This window comes from Schistocerca nitens, chromosome 6 (genome assembly GCF_023898315.1).
Source record: "Schistocerca nitens isolate TAMUIC-IGC-003100 chromosome 6, iqSchNite1.1, whole genome shotgun sequence".
NCBI classification, from domain to species: Eukaryota; Metazoa; Arthropoda; class Insecta; order Orthoptera; family Acrididae; genus Schistocerca; species Schistocerca nitens.
This window is the reverse complement of record NC_064619.1, coordinates 407,936,818-407,955,637: the sequence shown is the minus strand read 5'-3', so window position 1 is coordinate 407,955,637 and position 18,820 is coordinate 407,936,818.

The following is an 18,820-nucleotide window of genomic DNA, read 5'->3' as shown; positions in this document are numbered from 1 at the left end:
ATGCCCTACCACGGGTCATCGGCAGGGCCGATTCGAAAAATGTTTCCACACAAGCATCATATCGTTCGGCGCTCACCAGCTACCCACTTCCATTTTTCCACTAACCGACATATCGTTTTGCGCCCTCCTCCTTCCCCTCCCTCCCCCATACATAGCTGCCACACGTTGGGCTTGTGGTAAGTTAAATCTAAATCTAGTGAGCTTGGTAATTGGTTGTTTTTCTCTAGTAATTATGAGAAACCTTGTGTACAAAAGTTTGTACTAGTAACGCATTCGGCGCCTCTCCCATCTTGGCATACCTAGCGGCCGTCTTTGTCGCTTAAACTGATCGGGGTCTTCGGCTGCATTGCTCAAGTTACTCGAGTTAAGTATCTGGTGTAAGATTACTGGAAAGAGACCTTATTTATGTATTAGAAAGTTGGTGTCCGGATATATGCGGACATGAAGGCTTAGAGCCTCCAGAGATTTGTGGACTCAACCGGTTCATGGAAGGATTTATCTCAGCCGAAGGGATGAGTACCCTGTCCCACCCCAGTTTCACGGCCGCTGGACAAGAATATCCGGAGGAAGGAACTACCTGGTCCCTGCTTTGACTTCGAACAGTACACCGTATTTATATAATAGTTGCTAGTGTCTGAAACGCACGCCAGTCTCACAAAATTTCGACAAATGGTCAAGGAATCTGGACATCCAGCGGTAGCAGTACATAGTCACATGGTGATCAAATTCTAGATCCGTATATATTTAAGACTTTTATCCCTATTTGTATTTACAAATTACTCTACAGTATCACTGATCTTCTTAGCGTAAGTAGCATAAAACACAAAAAAATTTATTTGCTCTTTTTTAATTAACAAATAACATTATTGCACTGCATATACAACTGATTTGCAGTTTTTCAAGTTAATTGTACTGATGGTTTTTGCTGATATTCCAACACTGAAGATCCTGCCACCAGGAATTTCAGTTACTCCTAACCTTTTTACAAACGCAGTTTCCTTTCTCTATTACGTCTCGTGATATCATAAATATTTTTTCGTGAGAGACTATGGATTTCAGTCAACAAATTAACACGGATTAATTCGTTTTTTTCTCAACCATTCACGTTACCATTTTTTTGACAGTCATAGTTCATAAAATAGCAACTAACGCTTAACCATTCTTGGATGTCTTGGCCTTCGTCAAATGAAAATAATGTCGTAACTATTCAATGATGTGATGGTGGCTTCACTACACTGAAAGAAAGATTATGCTGTTCATAAATAATGAATGTGTGGAGGCTTCGTAAGTACTGGCGCCGGCCGGGGTGGCCGAGCGGTTCTAGGCGCTACAGTCTGGAACGGCGCGACCGCTACGGTCATAGGTTCGAATCCTGCCCCGGGCATGGATGTGTGTGATGTCCATAGGTTAGTTAGGTTTAAGTAGTTCTAAGCTGTAGGTGACTGATAACCTCAGATGTTAAGTCCCATAGTGCTCAGAACCATTTGAACCAAAGACGCGAACACGACGGATTGGAAGTGGAAATTTGCGGATACCGCGACCCCGAGGAAGGTCTATCCTCGTCTCGATGGATCTATACACAAACTATTTGTCAAATGGGGGGGGGGGGGGTCCCGCAAATATCTAACAAACCATGTTGCCCGCTTATCTCCGTATCTCTCCGTATCTCTCTGGCATTCAGATATTTTACCGTTATTCTAGCGCAAATAAAATTCTAACAAATATTGAAGCATTGAAAGTCGTCAGTTTCTTTACGAAACTGTGCTAAAAGTTTGACGCAAATAGTTCTTGTATCAAACCTCATTCCACACATTTTTTTCAAGAATATTTCATTTTTGTTGAATCTACTAATATAACTTTTTAAAATTTCGAAATTTGCGAAGAAAACGTTTTTGTGAAGGTAGTGTTATGGAGGGGCTGGGAGGCGAGGCGCAGCCGTTGCAGAACTGGAGGCTTTCAGTAGCAGAAATGTCATAGCTTATCGCACTTTTCAAGTAAACCAGGTGTGCAACCGCATTATGGGTCGGTCCTGTGCTGTGCCCAGCATCACCTAAGTATGGTTCTGGATTCATTCTACTGTTGTCCACATTCCGATGCATACTGTATTGCAGTTTTTCTTCCAGTCATATTCTTCTCATGCATCATTCGTGAAAGGGTTAGATTTGTCTGGATTGGCCAATGAACAACTGCTTCTTCCATGTACTTACGAGTGACTTGGCACTAGGAGAGTTTCTTGTGTTCTCGACAGTAGCGGCTGCAGCGTTCGCGGTTGGCGGGGCTTCTGGTTGAGGCGGCTGCAGCCACACAGGCGGCACTGTAGTTACAGTGAGGAGGGGAGGGAGGGGAGGGAGGGGAGGGGAGGACCCAATTTGCCGGCTCGCGCGCCTCGACTTGTCACACCCACGCAGCGCAGCTCGACCGCGGCTAACGGTCGGTTCCTTCGCCCGCTTTCCCAGTCAGAGGTCTCCGCACCCTGCCTCCCTCCGTTCGCCTTCTCGCCTTCTCGGCAACATGCCACTGACCGGCCTGCACTTCAGATGAAAGCGGTTACGCCGGGAAACACTCCTTCGGGGCTATCGACACCACTGTTGGTAAATGAATGAGGCTACCCACCTCACTATATTGGCAACCGTCAGAAGGGAAAAGCCTTACAGTGCGACGGAATCATTCCAGCGCAGGGACTCCCAGACGGTGGTACACGTATCACTGGTGGTACGCAAGGACATTTCAGGCACTACGTGTTCAAGAAATATGTGTGCTGATTTAGTCCGCATCTCCCCCCCCCCCCCGCCCTCCCCCCCCTCCATGAACCATGGACCTTGCAGTTGGTGGGGAGGCTTGCGTGCCTCAGCGGTACAGATAGCCATACCGTAGGTGCAACCACAACGGAGGGGTATCTGCTGAGAGGCCAGACAAACGTGTGGTTCCTGAAGAGGGGCAGCAGCCTTTTCAGTAGTTGCAGGGGTAACAATCTGGATGATTGACTGATCTGGCCTTGCAACACTAACCAAAACGGCCTTGCTGTGCTGGTACTGGGAACGGCTGAAAGCAAGGGGGAAATACAGCCGTAATTTTTCCCGAGGACATGCAGCTTTACTGTATGGTTATGAAGAAGCTTGCACGGGATAGAGTAGCATGGAGAGCTGAATCAAACCAGTCTCTGGACTGAAGACCACAACAACGTGGTCTAGTGGCTAGCGTTGCCGCCTCTGGATCACGGGGTCCCTGATTCGGTTCCCGGCCGTGTTGGGGATTTTCTCTGACCGTGGACTGGCTGTTTGTGTTATACTCATCATTTCATCATCATTTGTGACAGTGGTTGGATTGAACTGTGAAAAACAGATGACCGTGCAGTTGAGCGCCCCACAAACCAAACATCATCATCAATGTACTGATTTAAGTAAAATCATTCTTGAAATCATGAATGCTGAAATCAGCGATAACACTGTAATATTTGAAATTAACTACAAAACAGTGTAGACCACAAGTCACGTTTATTAAAGATCATGACATCTTCCGACCTACAACCGTACTGATGGACAATGGCGGTTGACCATCGTCATTCAGCGGTTCCTGCTCCATGCACAGCCATTCTCCATCAGTACGGTCGTTGGTCTGAAGATGATCATGTGGTGATCGAAATCGGTCACATTTTAATAAACGTGACGTGCGATCCAGACTGTTTTACAATCAACGTCAAATTTTTAAAGTTATTCTCTTACATTAATTAGCCGGCCGAAGTGGCCGTGCGGTTAAAGGCGCTGCAGTCTGGAACCGCAAGACCGCTACGGTCGCAGGTTCGAATCCTGCCTAGGGCATGGATGTTTGTGATGTCCTTAGGTTAGTTAGGTTTAACTAGTTCTAAGTTCTAGGGGACTAATGACCACAGCAGTTGAGTCCCATAGTGCTCAGAGCCATTTGAACCATTTGAGCCATTAATTATTTTTAAAACAAAATGATAATGACAAAACTTATTGATAAAATTAGCATCTGTACAATGTTAAAGGTAAAGGATTTACCGCAGAATGTTTGTTTCGGACGGCATGCAGGATACACGAAAGTCGGGCTGTACCCTCCAAGCCCCTCCGTTGGTTAGTCGTCGTTGCCTTGACCTTTCTTGTTCTCACGTCAGCGACATTTTGATCGGATTTTCAAGTTGTTATTCTAAAGCTTTCGTGGCGTTTCGTAACTGTTGCCAGTTATTTTTTAAATTACATTTTTCTCTACTGTACTGAACTCCATGTTCAGGTTATTACTCTCTTGCACAATTGGTTTGTATTCGTCGTGATGTAGAAGTTCGATAAATCTTTTAAATGCAGTTCCTCTCTTGCTCATTGATTATTTGTATCAGAATCGGCTTAATTTAATTTCATATTATTTGCTACAAATAAGTACCACAAGTGAACACGAAGAGACTGTAAAAAAGTACTTACACGAAATCTTATTACTTGTGTGTGTGTGTGTGTGTCACATTTCTATCATATATAGTAGTTGAACAGTTTGGCGCAAAAGCTGCACGATTGTTGCCAGCAATGAGCAAGATGGCGAAAATTATGACCCCCCCCCCCCTCCCGTACGTTCCTCACCCCTGCGAGAGTCGTCAATCAGCCTTCCGCAGAACCCCGCCCCACCCCCGCCTCAATAGCCCCACCCGCACCACAGGTTTCGTTAAGATGTGAACAAGCTACAGTGATACGCTTAAATTAATGTCAAGTGGAAGTGGCACGCAGTGGCGGAAAGTGGGGAACCCTGCTCTGGCGGAATGCGTCTTTCATGCAGGAGTGTAGTGCAGTGAAACGTGACAGATGACAAGCTTCGCTGGACTGGGACTTTTACCCGGACGCGTTACAGACTTTGCTGTTTTCTGGCTGTTGGAAGGCAATGGAATGATGAAAGAAATGGCGATGGTATTCATTGGACTTTCTATTCCTGATTCCCTGTTAACTGGAATAAAAGTGTCACCTGCTAATTCACTGTTGTTTCGACCGTGGGGTCACCGGACTCCCATCTCTTCCTACCAAGCGTTTCAGGCAGCTAAATTCAACTTTATTTGAAGCAACTGAGGAATACCACAGACCAGGTGCCAGATCTAGTAAAAACTTGAATATATTGTCCCTTATACAGAGGAAATGCCGAGTAGCCTGTTACAATTCACATAGAATTAACACAGACCTGCCACAGAAAACGACTTGCTGCATGCCAAGATAAATCACACTAAAAAAATAAAAGAACGTGTTGCACGAAGGAATTATACTGATGGGACTGAAATCGGTAGATGTGATGTGCACGTGCAGACAAACAAATGATTACAGTTTCAGAAAAAATGGATGATTTATTTAAGACGAAGATCTATACAAATTGGCTAGGCAGTAATGCGTTGTTCGGCCCTTTTGGACCTTATGCCAGCAGTTATTCGGTTCGATATTGTGACGTTGATTTATAGACTTTTGGGATTCCCTCCTGAGGGATATCGTGCCAGATTCTGTCCAAGTGTCGCGTTAGATCGTCGAAATCCCTAGATGCCCCTAGTGCCTTGCCTGTAACGCTCCAAACGTTCTCAATGTGGAGAGATTCGGCGACCTTGCTGGTCAAGGCAGGGTTTGGAAAGCGCGAAGACAAGCATTACAGACTCTCATCGTGTGCGGGCGGGCATTATCTTGCTGAAATGTAAGCTCAGGATGGCTTGCTCTGATGGGCAACAAAAAGGGGTGTAGAATATGTGCTGTAACGGTGCTGCGGATGACAACCAAGTGGGTCCTGCTATGATTGCTGACTATCGGGCCTTATAATGCGGGTGACAGTTAGTATGGTATCCCACTTTTGTCTGGCGCGTCTCCAGACGGCCTGTTATGTCAGTGAATGGAGTAGGTCTTCACTTATGATTTTCGCTTCGAACTGAGCTCCGATAACCAGCAGGATCCCTTTCGTTGTCATACGTGATCCCCCTCGGCCAGCAAGGGCCAGGACACGAGTCTCTCCCTAACTGAAAACGCTTGCAGCATTATGGGCAGAGCCCTCCAACCAGTTCGGGATTTTAACGTTCTAACGCGACAGACTTGAACAAGATTTGGGCCGAATATATATATATATATATATATATATATATATATATATATATATATATATATTCGGCCCAAATCTTATATATATACATATACACACACACACACACACACATATATATATATATATATATATATATATATATATATATATATATATATATGTGTGTGTGTGTGTGTGTGTGTGTGTGTGTGTGTAATAAGAGAACTGGAAAGTGGCATGAAAACAGAATGTTTTTTTGACGCTGTTTGAATGTTATCTTTTATGTGGGGAGTTGCCTTTGTATAGTTCATAAAACATAACACTCAAACAGTGTCAAGAAAAACCTTCTGTTTTCTTGGTTCCCTCCCCACCCCTCTTTCCAGCTCTCTCTCTCTCTTTCCACACACACTCACACAGTCACACACACAGCCCTCACCCTGCAGCCACACCACACCGGTTCTGACGAAACATTCAATATTAGCGCCACAACAAACACAAGACCAACGATGAACAAGTGAGCAGCGGCAGTAACATAACACCTCTCACTGAGAAAGGAGTCACAAGTTTCTCCTCAGATCATGTTTCGCCGCATTTTGTGTAAGTGCATGTGAAGTGAACTCGTGAGCAAAAATTGTGTGAAAAACTGTTTGGAAACGGTACCCTGAATAGCCATTGATAGAGACACCACCCAGACACGCAACAGGACAAAAAATTTGTAAGTACATAAACGCACATAACCTCTACCCACGAAACAGTTCTGGATAAGTACGCACTAATTTTCTCCATGGTTGGTTTGCAGATGACGTGCTGTAAAAAAAGGAGACAAAAAGAGCACAAAAACCGGTGTATAATAATGCAGCTCATTTAATGATGTAATTTTAAGGTGAGCGTCTAAACAAAAGAAAGCAAATTGCACAGATAGTAATTCTTATGCCTACAACAGTTAAATTACTACAAATTTCATATCGTACTTTACAGAAAAAAAAGTTGACCCACGGAAGACGACACATAGGTGTCGAAACATGTCTGGGTAAATACAAAAATAAACAAATTGTGTCTGCATAAGACTGATTCTCAAAACAACCCAATTTTCAGACAAATTGCGCACTGGCAAGCGGATTTTTGTGGGGGTGCTTTAGTGTATGTCATTAATAGTTAGTTACTTGGTTAGTTAGATGTTCCATAGATCATTTGAATAATTCTTTTATCGAAATGGTGTGGAACGAGTCAATTTATAGGACATGCATACGTAATTAGTGTTAACATTAATGAACATATTATTATTTTTAGTCGTACCCAAGCAACTTCACTTAATTTTTCGCCACTGGAATACAGGGAGTTATCCAGGAGGAATGATTTTAAATTTGTTTCTGAGCTTGCTTCGCTACGTGTCAGAATTTTATTTTATAGGGCAAATAATCAAAAAATTTTGTCGCTGATATTGAACTCCATTGAGAGCTTTAACATAGGATAATAGAGGTTATTTTTCTCTTTAATGGTATAGGTATAGATATCATTGTTGTTCCCAGATTGTAATGACTTATTTATGACGAATTTCATTAGCGAATTATGTATTGTAACGGCACAGTTACAATGCCTAGCTCCTTGAACAGATACCTACATGAGGTCTGTGAGCGAATAACACATATTTCTCTTGCAGCTCTCTTTTGTGCAGTCAGTGCTTCCTAAGTGAGGAGTTACCCCAGTAAGTTATTCCATAAGACACTTTTGAGTGGAAATAAGCAAAATGTGTCAGGAAGATGCTACTTTTGCTTCCAAGATTAACAGTTATACGAAGAGCAAAAATATCTAAACTTAATTGTTTGAGAATCTCAGTAATATGCTTCTTCTAACTCAAGCTTCATCAGTATCTACACGCAAAAACTTAGAGCATTCTACTCTGCTTACTGACTCCTGCTCATGTGCTAGATCAATTATAGTTGGTATAAGTCTATCAGTTATGCAGAACTGAATGTAGTCTGTTTTGTCAAAATTTATGGAGACCCCGTTTTCAGAGAATGACTTAATAATTCTATGGGAAATATCGTTTCGAGCACTTCTTTTGCTTTCTTTGTAATGGGATTTATTAAACACTAGCATGGTCTGCAAAAAGTATCTATTTTGCTTGTTTACGTAGAAGGTGATTCACACAAGAAACATGAGTTTAGTCATTCACATACCGGATAGGAGTTTACCCAAAACTGACCCCTGTGGGACTCTCTTTGGGGATTTTTTTCGCCAACCATTTAAGTCCTCTACGTTTCCGAGATTGTCTGAATTATTGAGCACAACCTTTTGCATCCTGTCACAGACGTGCAGACATTGGTATGTTGTTGGCATTGGCTGTTATCTAATGTTCATCATTCTGCAACCTCGATACAATTGTTGCCAATTGAGTATGGTTGCTCGTTGGGCTGTGGAAGGTCACTGCTTGTGCTCAGTGATTTGCCAGCAGGAAGTGCCTTACATCATTCCCAGCAGCGAAGTGTTGCACAGTACGAGTTTCACCCTGTTGCGCATCTGCTTAACGTCGGAAAATTTCCTCCTCGAATGTTTCCTTACATTTCTCTCGCCAGCTTGAACTCTTAGATCTATCAATCGAACTGTTACCAACTCTTTAGCTGCTGTACAACATACCCTTCGTCTATGCAAAAAGAAATTCATGCCAAAAAAATAACTATTTTAAATGCATTCCCAGGCCTGGATGGAGAACGTTTCTCCACACTGCACATAAGCAACTTATCATTCACCCCCTCCTCCCCGCTCCCCCACTACTATGACACTTACACCTGCACTCGGGTCGGTTTTCGCTACTAATTGTGATACATCTATCTATCTGTATCCGGATCCCGCTCCAGCTACTGCCGGGTCTGGGTGCTGACGAGTCCTCTCCATTTGGCTCGGTCCTCCCACCACTTTTCTTCCTCCACTTGCTGCCATGTCACACCTCTCATTTCCACAGATATTCTCACTCCCATTTTCCACCGTGTTCCTGGGCGCCCTGCAGCTCTTTTTCCATCCATCATATATTTTGGGGAGTCTATGCCCATGCATCCTCTTAACATGCCCACACCATCTTAATCTCTTTTTTTTTCTATTTCTTCTCTCATACTTTCTTGTTTAAGGTCCTTTCTAATCTCTACATTCCTTATTCTGTCCATTCTTGTTTTTCCCTAAACTGCTCTGAGAAATTTCATTTCCTCTGCTTGCAGTCTGCTCCAGTCCCTTTCTGTCATTGTCCATGTTTCTCCACCATACGTAACAATAGGGAAGTAGTAATTCTTATACATAAGTTTTGCTTTTTCTGAAACTCCCTTATTCCAAATCTGGTGTTCTATTGTTTGGTAGAAATTGCCTCCCTTCTGTAACCTCCTATTAATTTCGTTGGTTATTCTTCCACCCCCTAGATATTTCACTCCCTAAATAAGTGAAACTTCCAAGCACTTTCAGGGGTTCTCCATTCAAGGTAATATTTTCGCTGATCCCTTTCTCTCTTCTAAATACCATTACTCTTACCTTTATTTATTTTTTAATCCATACCTTTTCATTATTTCCTTCCACGCATCAAGTTGTAACTATACATCTACCTCTTTATCACCCCTTATTACCATATCATCTGCAAAAATCATCTTTTTGTCGTCTTCTTTTACTACATCTTACTCTATTCATTCCCTTCATCATAACATTAAAATGTGCAGGAGGTAGAAAGCTTCCTTGCTTAAGTCCTTGTCTTATTTCGAAGTATTCAGAGTTCCCCAATGGTGTTCTAATTCTACAATTGTGTCCTCAGTACATTGTCTTTATTACATTAATGTATCCATCTTCTATATCTATCTTCTTCATTTATTTCCAGATTCTTTCCCTCTTAACTCATATGCCTTTTGTATGTCTATAAAAACCGTTATCAACCTTTTGTTGTGCTCCCAACTTTTTTTCATCAGTTGACGGATAGAAAATATCAGGTCGATCGTGCTTCTTCCTTTCCTAAACCCATGCTGTTCGTCACTCAGCTCCTTTTCTATCTTTTCGCTTATTCGATTTAGTAAAATTCTTTCAAAAATCTTGGCTGTATGACTTATAAGGGTTATTCCTCTGTAGGTTTTACAAAGTCTTTTATTGCCTTTTTTGAAGATGGGAACAATGTCTCCACTTCTCCAATCGACAAGTATTGTACTATTTCTTCACACGCTTGATAGTACTCTATACAGCCACTGCTTTCCCACTGGACCTGCTGCTCTTATCTTGTCCACTGATACTTCATCAGGTCCTGGGGCTTTCCCCCCATTCATCTTCTTCACAGTTATTTCCATTTCTTCAAGTGTAAATTGTCCTAATTCTGCTTTCCAACTTATTTCAATTTCTCTATTATTTGTTGTTTCCTCGTGTCCGTGCTCCTCAGTGTTTAACAGTTTCTTAAAATGTTCCTTCCAGAGATCTTTTATATTCCCTGGATCTTCAATCACGCTACCGTCCTCTGTTTCCATCTTTACTGGTACTTCAGAAGCCTTCCTTTTATTTTTCATCATTTTATAGAACATTTTCTTATTGCTCTTCACATCTTCTTCAAGTTTTTTTGTAAACTCATCCCATGCCTTTTTCTTTGCAGTTTCCACAATTTCTCTGCATTTCTTCTTTTCCTCTATATGTCTTTTATGGCCTCCATCATTTTTAGTTTTCCACCACTTTCTCCATGCTCCATTTTTTCTTCTAACTGCTTGGATTGAGGTATCATCCCACCAACTTGTCTGTCTTACTTTTTCCTTTCCAGATGTTCTACCACATACTTTTTGTGCTGCTTCCTTTTTTTTACACCGCAGAATACTTTTGGAAATTTTTGTGTGATTAATTCTCTATGCTTCTCAGCACTTTCATTCTCCTTCAGTTTCCAATCCCGTATCAACATCACTTTCTTCTGTTTTCTATTTTTCAAACACTGATTCATTTTCCATTGTCCCACCAGTAATCTATGGTCTCCATCTGCACTCACACTTGCCATTACCTTCACATTTCTTACTTTCTCTCCCCATTCCCTGTCTACTAGAATATAATCAATTACACTCTTGGTTCTTCCATCTCAACTGTATCTGGTGATAACATGACTTTCTCTCTTCATAAACCAGCTGTTTGCTATTTTCATTCCATTCCTCTGGCACAGATCCAGGAGTCTTTCCCCTTCTTCATTTCTGCCTCCATATCCAAAACATCCCAACACTTGCTCAAATCCCTTTCTGTCTTTGCCTACCTGTGCATTAAAATCTCCCATCACTATATTAGCACTCTCTATATGGTTTTCTAACTCATTTTCGAAGTCCATCTTCTCTTCTTCGCTACATCCCACTTGTGATACATACTGTATACAAAATTGCACTTGGACACCCCTTTCATCTTGGCGCCCCAAGCGGCCGCCTTTTTGTGATGCATCCCGTATAGAAATCTTACGGTTGTCGCGGCCCTGTCGCCCTTCTCAGCTTGACGCCCCAAGCGCCGGCTTGTGTCGCTTGGGCCTTAAAAAGGTACGGTGCATTCCGTTCCAGAATAATTCATAATTCACTGGTGGGATTCTGTATTCTCCGGTTGGTCCATCGTGCACTACCACAATGATATATACTGAGATGACAAAAGACATGGGATGGCGATATGCACATGTTGTTGTTGTTGTTGTGGTCTTCAGTCCTGAGACAGGTTTGATGCAGCTGTCCATGCTACTCTATCCTGTCCCAACTTCTTCATCTCCCAGTACCTACTGCAACCTACGTCCTTCTGAATCTGCTTAGTGTATTCATCTCTTGGTCTCCCTCTACGATTTTTACCCTCCACGCTGCCCTCCAATACTAAACTGGTGATCCCTTGATGCCTCAGAACATGTCCTACCAACCGATCCCTTCTTCTAGTTAAGTTGTGGCACAAACGTATCTTCTCCCCAATCCTATTCAACACTTCCTCATTAGTTATGTGATCTACCCATCTAATCTTCAGCATTCTTCTGTAGTACCACATTTCGAAAGCTTCTATTCTCTTCTTGTCCAAACTATTTATCGTCCATGTTTCACTTCCATACATGGCTACACTCCATACAAATATTTTCAGAAACAACTTCCTGACACTTAAACCTATACTCGATGTTCACAAATTTCTCTTCTTCAGAAATGCTTTCCTTGCCATTGCCAGTCTACATTTTATATCCTCTCTACTTCGACCATCATCGGTTATTTTGCTCCCCAAATAGCAAAACTCCTTTACTACTTTAATTGTCTCATTTCCTAATCTAATTCCCTCAGCATCACCCGACTTAATTCGACTACATTCCATTATCTTTGATTTGCTTTTGTTGATGTTCATCTTATATCCTCCTTTCAAGACACTATCCATTCCGTTCAACTGCTCTTCGAAATCCTTTGCTCTCTCTCTGACAGAATTTCAATGTCATTGGCGAACCTCAAAGTTTTTATTTCTTCTCCGTGGATTTTAATACCTATTCCGAATTTTTCTTTTGTTTCCTTCACTGCTTGCTCAATATAGAGATTGAATAACATCGGGGAGAGGCTACAACCCTGTCTCACTCCCTTCCCAACCACTGCTTCCCTTTCATGTCCCTCGACTCTTATAATTGCCATCTGGTTTCTGTACAAATTGTAAATAGGTTTTCGTTCCCTGTATTTTACCTCTGCCACCTTCAGAATTTGAAAGAGAGTATTCCAGTCAACATTGTCTAAAGCTTTCTCTAAGTCTACAAATGCTAGGAACGTAGGTTTGCCTTTCCTTAATCTGGCTTCTAAGATAAGTCGTAGGGTCTGGATAGTGTCTTGAAAGGAGGATATATGAACATCAACAAAAGCAAAACAAGGATAATGGAATGTAGTCGAATTAAGTCTGGTGATGCTGAGGGAATTAGATTAGGAAACGAGACACTTAAAGTAGTAAAAGAGTTTTGCTATTTGGGGAGCAAAATAACTGATGATGGTCGAAGTAGAGAGGATATAAAATGTAGACTGGCAATGGCATATGCACATACACAAAGTATAAAAGGACAGGAGCTGTCATTTGTAGTCAGGTGATTCATGTGAAAAGGTCCCCGACGTGATAATGGCTGCGCTACAGGGATAAAAAGAGACTGAACGCAGAATGGTAGGTGAAGCTAGACGCACAGGACATTCCATTTCTGATATCGTTAGGGAATTCCGTATTCTGAGATGACAGTGTCAAGAGTGCGCCCAGAATACCAAATGTGGCTTACCTCTCACCATGGACAACACAGTGGCCGACAGCCTTCACTTAACGACCCACAGCAGCGGCTTTTGGGCAGAGTTGTCAATGCTAACAGACAACCAACATTGCATTAAATAACCGCAGAAATCAATTTGGGACGCACGACGAACATATCTATTAGGGCAGTCCGAAGAAATTTTGTGTTAAGGGGTTACGGCAACAAACGATCCATGCGAGTGCCTTCGCTAACAGTGCAACATTGCCTGCAGCGGTTCTCCTGGGGTCGTGTCCATATCGGTTGGACCCTAGACGATTGGAAAACCGTGATTTGGTCAGATCAGCCCAGATTTTAGTTGATAGGGTTCCAACGTGACGTAGGCCCACTGTGTGGCTGCATAATGGTGTGGGCGATGTTTGCATGGAATAAACTGTGTCGTCTGATCCAACTGAACAGATCGTTGATTGGAAATGGTTATGTACGGCTACTTGGAAAGCATTTGTACCCATTCATGGACTTCATATTCCCAAATATGTCACCGGGCCACGGCTATTCGGTACTAGTTTGAAAAACATTCTGAACAATCCGAGCGAATGATTTAGCCACCCAGATCGCCCGACATGAATCCCATCGAATATTTGTGGGACGTAATGGAGTGGTGAGTTCGTCCACAAAATCCTACACCGGTAACACTTTCGAAATTATGGACGGGTTCAGTGGCAGCAATATATATTTCAATGTTTCTGCAGGGGACTTCCACCATGTTTTCGTATAGTATCTTACAATCACAACAAATGTGTTCTTACTCCTTGTATTTCCACAGTGAAGCACCATTTTATCAGGTTATGGTGGCTAATTGTCTCTACTGAGGTGATTTCCGAGCGTAGAATTTACCTACGAGTTGATAAACTTGTAAAGGTAACGTCTATATTAAAACTCTTTGCAGCCTGTGTTGGTAAGTTAGTGGGTTACCTTAAAGCCGCACAGCTTCAAATATCCTTCAACTCGGGTAAACCAATGCCATCTTGCGCAATGGAGCTGAACTGTAAGTAATTCATTCAAGTGCCCACAAACATATCAGACATAGATATTATGGTCTACTCTACCAGCTGAACACATGAAGTCAAAATTTTGACAATGTATTGTAAATGTTACCTGTTTTATAATTAGGAATTTACTGTGGACGGAAATGTATACTGGGAACTGTGAGGTCTGCTCAGCTCGTTTCGCATTTAATTAATTTTTCACGGTCGGCACCCAATTAAGGTGTGATAATTGAATTATAAATAAAGAATTAATCACTGATTTGATCGATATAAACTTTATACACTTGATTATTGTCAGCAGTTTATCAAATAAAATGACCTTATTCATAAAGCATATTCTTTCAGAGTGAAAGGTAACAGGCGCTTAAGCCTCGACACCACACACTAAACTCTCATTGAGAAGAATGAAAGGGTTCGGCCTTCAAGAACTATTTCGCTTAGGAAAACGCCGTGCTGGATGTACTATGTTTATTGCAACAGGGAAAAGGTTGCATAAGAAACAGTCACCAACTTTTAACGATTTATTTACATTGGAAGAAACAATTTCAAACACTACGTAAGGAATTAAGTTAACTCAAGTTGCCTTTGCTTGCATTTACGTACTGATATTATTCCAGCGAACACTACGTTGGATACTAAGGCACTTCATGAATATAACTGATACAAAATGAGGGAAGGATAGGATAAATTCACACATACACTAAGTTCACACTGAAAGAATTCAGACTGAAGTCAGTCACATAACTACAGACCACGAGGTTCGTGCATACCAACACATTAAAATTGCAGTAAAAATGAAATGGCACTGAGTATTCAAACAAAAAGCAGGTCTATGTTTAAAAAAATGTGGGTCCAAGGCCCAATAACATGGAGCGCAGGCAAATTTTGAAAATATTTATGAGACAAATTAAATAGATAAATACGTGCCACGATAAGAAATATCCAAATTAATTGCAAAGGAATTTAGCAACCGATAAATGTGAGGAGCTGAGGGATCAACGGTCTCATCTGTGCGCGTGGCCTATAGGGACAAAGCAGACTCTCCAAAATCAGAGCTCAACTCGATCAAATCGCGCTAACACATCTAACTACTCTGAATATTTACCATCACACGACTCAGCCATAGAAAATACAACTGCATAATGCTGAGGGCACATAGAAAGAATTTATGAGAACGTGTGGTTCGCTTCCCCCCCCCCCCCCCCCCCAAACAAAATAAAAGAGCTGGTAAGTTACTCACGAAACAAGATACGGAAATGAATGTACGACAAGAAATGAAAGTACATTTACACCTATATTCTCATTTAATAGAAATCATTAGGTGAGGGTACCATCTGGAGTGCCCCAGGGAAGTGTGGTAGGTCCGCTGTTGTTTTCTATCTACATAAATGATCTTTTGGATAGGATGGATAGCAATGTGCGGCTGTTTGCTGATGATGCTGTGGTGTACGGGAAGGCGTCGTCGTTGAGTGACTGTAGGTGGATACAAGATGACTTGGACAGGTTTTGTGATTGGTGTAAGGAATGGCAGCTGACTCTAAATATAGATAAATGTAAATGAATACAGATGAATAGGAAAAAGAATTCTGTAATGTTTGAATACTCCGGTAGTAGTGTAGCGTTTGACACAGTCACGTCGATTAAATATTTGGGCGTAGCATTGCAGAGCGATATGAAGTGGGACAAGCATATAATGGCAGTTGTGGGGAAGGCAGATAGTCGTCTTCGGTTCATTGGTAGAATTTTGGGAAGATGTGGTTCATCTGTAAAGGAGACCGCTTATGAAACACTAATACGACCTATTCTTGAGTACTGCTCGAGCGTTTGGGATCCCTATCAGGTCGGATTGAGGGAGGACATAGAAGCAATTCAGAGGCGGGCTTCTAGATTTGTTACTGGTAGGTTTGATCATCACGCGAGTGTTACGTAAATGCTTCAGGAACTCGGGTGGGAGTCTCTAGTGGAAAGGAGGCGTTCTTTTCGTGAATCGCTACTGGCTAAATTTAGAGAACCAGCATTTGAGGCTGACTGCAGTACAATTTTACTGCCGCCAACTTACATTTCGCGGAAAGACCACAAAGATAAGATAAGAGAGATTAGGGCTCGTACAGAGGCATATAGGCAGTCATTTTTCCCTCGTTCTGTTAGGGAGTGGAACAGGCAGAGAAGATGCTAGTTGTGGTACGAGGTACCCTTCGCCACGCACCGTATGGTGGATTGCGGAGTATGTATGTAGATGGAGATGTAGATGTAGATTTCCTCAAAACTTCAGCATATAGTGGTGTAGTGCATTTCCACACCACAAGTTCCAGTAAGACAAAGTAAGTCTCAGAAAAACGTAACAAAACCTGAAAAATACACCATTTTTAACTCTGAATAAATAATTAAATGTCATTCTAAGGCAACCGCTGTGAGATAAATTGTATTGGAATACGTGAGATAGACTTGACTACTTACACAGTTCATATTCTAAGGCGAAATCCCTGGTCTCGTTTTTAAATTTACAATGTGCGCTTACCAGCCGCCGAGCCCCAAGTGCATTAGCACGGTCCCCGAATAACGAACCCACAGATAAGATGAACTTACCGGAGGGGTCCAACGATAGTCGGAAGACCACTCAGAAAGCACAAACCTCTTTGCTTTACCTGAATCCACTAAGTTTGCTGCCCTGTGTCTACAGCAGACAGGAAAGTGCTACAACACTATCTACTATTGAAATACTAAATAGACACTCACATTCACTCACTCTTTCACACAGAGAGAAAGGAGAGAAGGGAAGTGTGGAAGCACAAAACGTAAATCACATAAAGAATATTGCTGGCTTCTTTGGAACGTAAATATGCATAGATAAATACGTTAGAGAGAAGAAGAACGCAATTTGTCTCCATCGTTACGTTACTTTATAATAAGATAAGAATGTTCCACTGCTCAATTTTCTCGAGGGTTGGGTCAAGAAACGCAACTATAATTCGATGTGCCAGTATTGAGTGGAAAAACATTAAATCTGAGAAACACTACATGATACGTTTCCGACAGAGAGGTTTCATCTTGCTGCACCTTACTTTACTTCTGTATAAAAGTATCTCGTCGTTATTTTAACGCTTTCTGTGTCCTGTAATAAACATGTGTATGTACCATTTGTACTTATTGGTTGGTTGGTTGGTTGGGGAAGGAGACCAGACAGCGTGGTCATCGGTCTCATCGCATTAGGGAAGGATGGGGAAGGAAGTCGGCCGTGCCCTTTCAGAGGAACCATCCCGGCATTTGCCTGGAGTGATTTAGGGAAATCACGGAGAACCTAAATCAGGATGGCCGGACGCGGGATTGAACCGTCGTCCTCCCGAACGCGAGTCCAGTGTCTAACTTGTACTTATTATGTGAAGTACATATTAATTACAGCGCCCAGTTCACTGTCTCTCAAATGAGCCCACAATATCTAATATATGAAATAAACATGAATACTGTTACTTTTAGGAGGAAAGATCATAATTCAGTCTCCTGTCTGCATCGTGGCTGCTAGAACCGAAACAGTTGCTCAACTGAGAGAGTGTTGGACAAGAACAGCCGGTATTCCTTTCATTAACATTATTACCAATCGGGTAAAACGTTTTGGTAAAACCACATCAAACCAAACCCGGATTGTCGGACCACTGAACTGAGTCCAGCTTCTCCCCAAGATGTGTCCTATTGAAAAATTTGTCTGAGAGGTTGACGGAAAAGAATTAATTTTCTGCACACACTGGAGAAATGTAAGGAGCTGATTGTGCATCGTGTTATGTAAAGATGATTCGTTGAGAACATGTTAATAACTGGTCCTCATGAATGAAGCTTCAAAAAGAAAGACAAAGGAAGTACTGTGGCGCTTAAAGCGACACGTTTCCGCGGAATGCTCTTAAGACGTATCTGAGTAATGGCTGAGTGAATGCGCTCGAGCGGCCGTTTAAGGCAGGCGCTAAAAAAACGCGGGCATAACAGACAAGAGTCGGGAGTCCACTTGGCTGTCGGCTTTTGTTCGCCGGCTACTCGGAGCTGATAACGAGCCGAACAAAAGGAGCGAGCACGTGTCCGCTGTTAGCGCGCCGTGGCACGCGGACAATGATCCACTGGCGAACCGGCGACAAAGGAAACACTATGAGGCCGCGGGCGCGTGGGGGTGCACTTAGCGGGGAGATGTCCGACCACTGCACGCGTGTCTGCACTGGCGCAAGGCTGTCTCTCTTAGTACCTGCTCCCTGCAAACTAGTTCACATCTGTATCACAATAACAGATGATAAGCACTTTAATAAACATTCCATATACACTGTATGACAAAAAAAGTGTGAAGCACCCAGGAAGGGAGGAAGAAGCGAAATGGAACTTCGCGTGTTGATGGGATATGTGACGTTATTTCGGTGATTACAAAGTAGAATCAGATTTACAAAGAACCCGACAGTTATTGTTATTGTCGTGGTCTGTAGTCCAAAGACTTCTTTGATTCAGTTCTCCATGTTACTCTCTCCTGTGCAAGCCTCTTCATCCCCAAGTA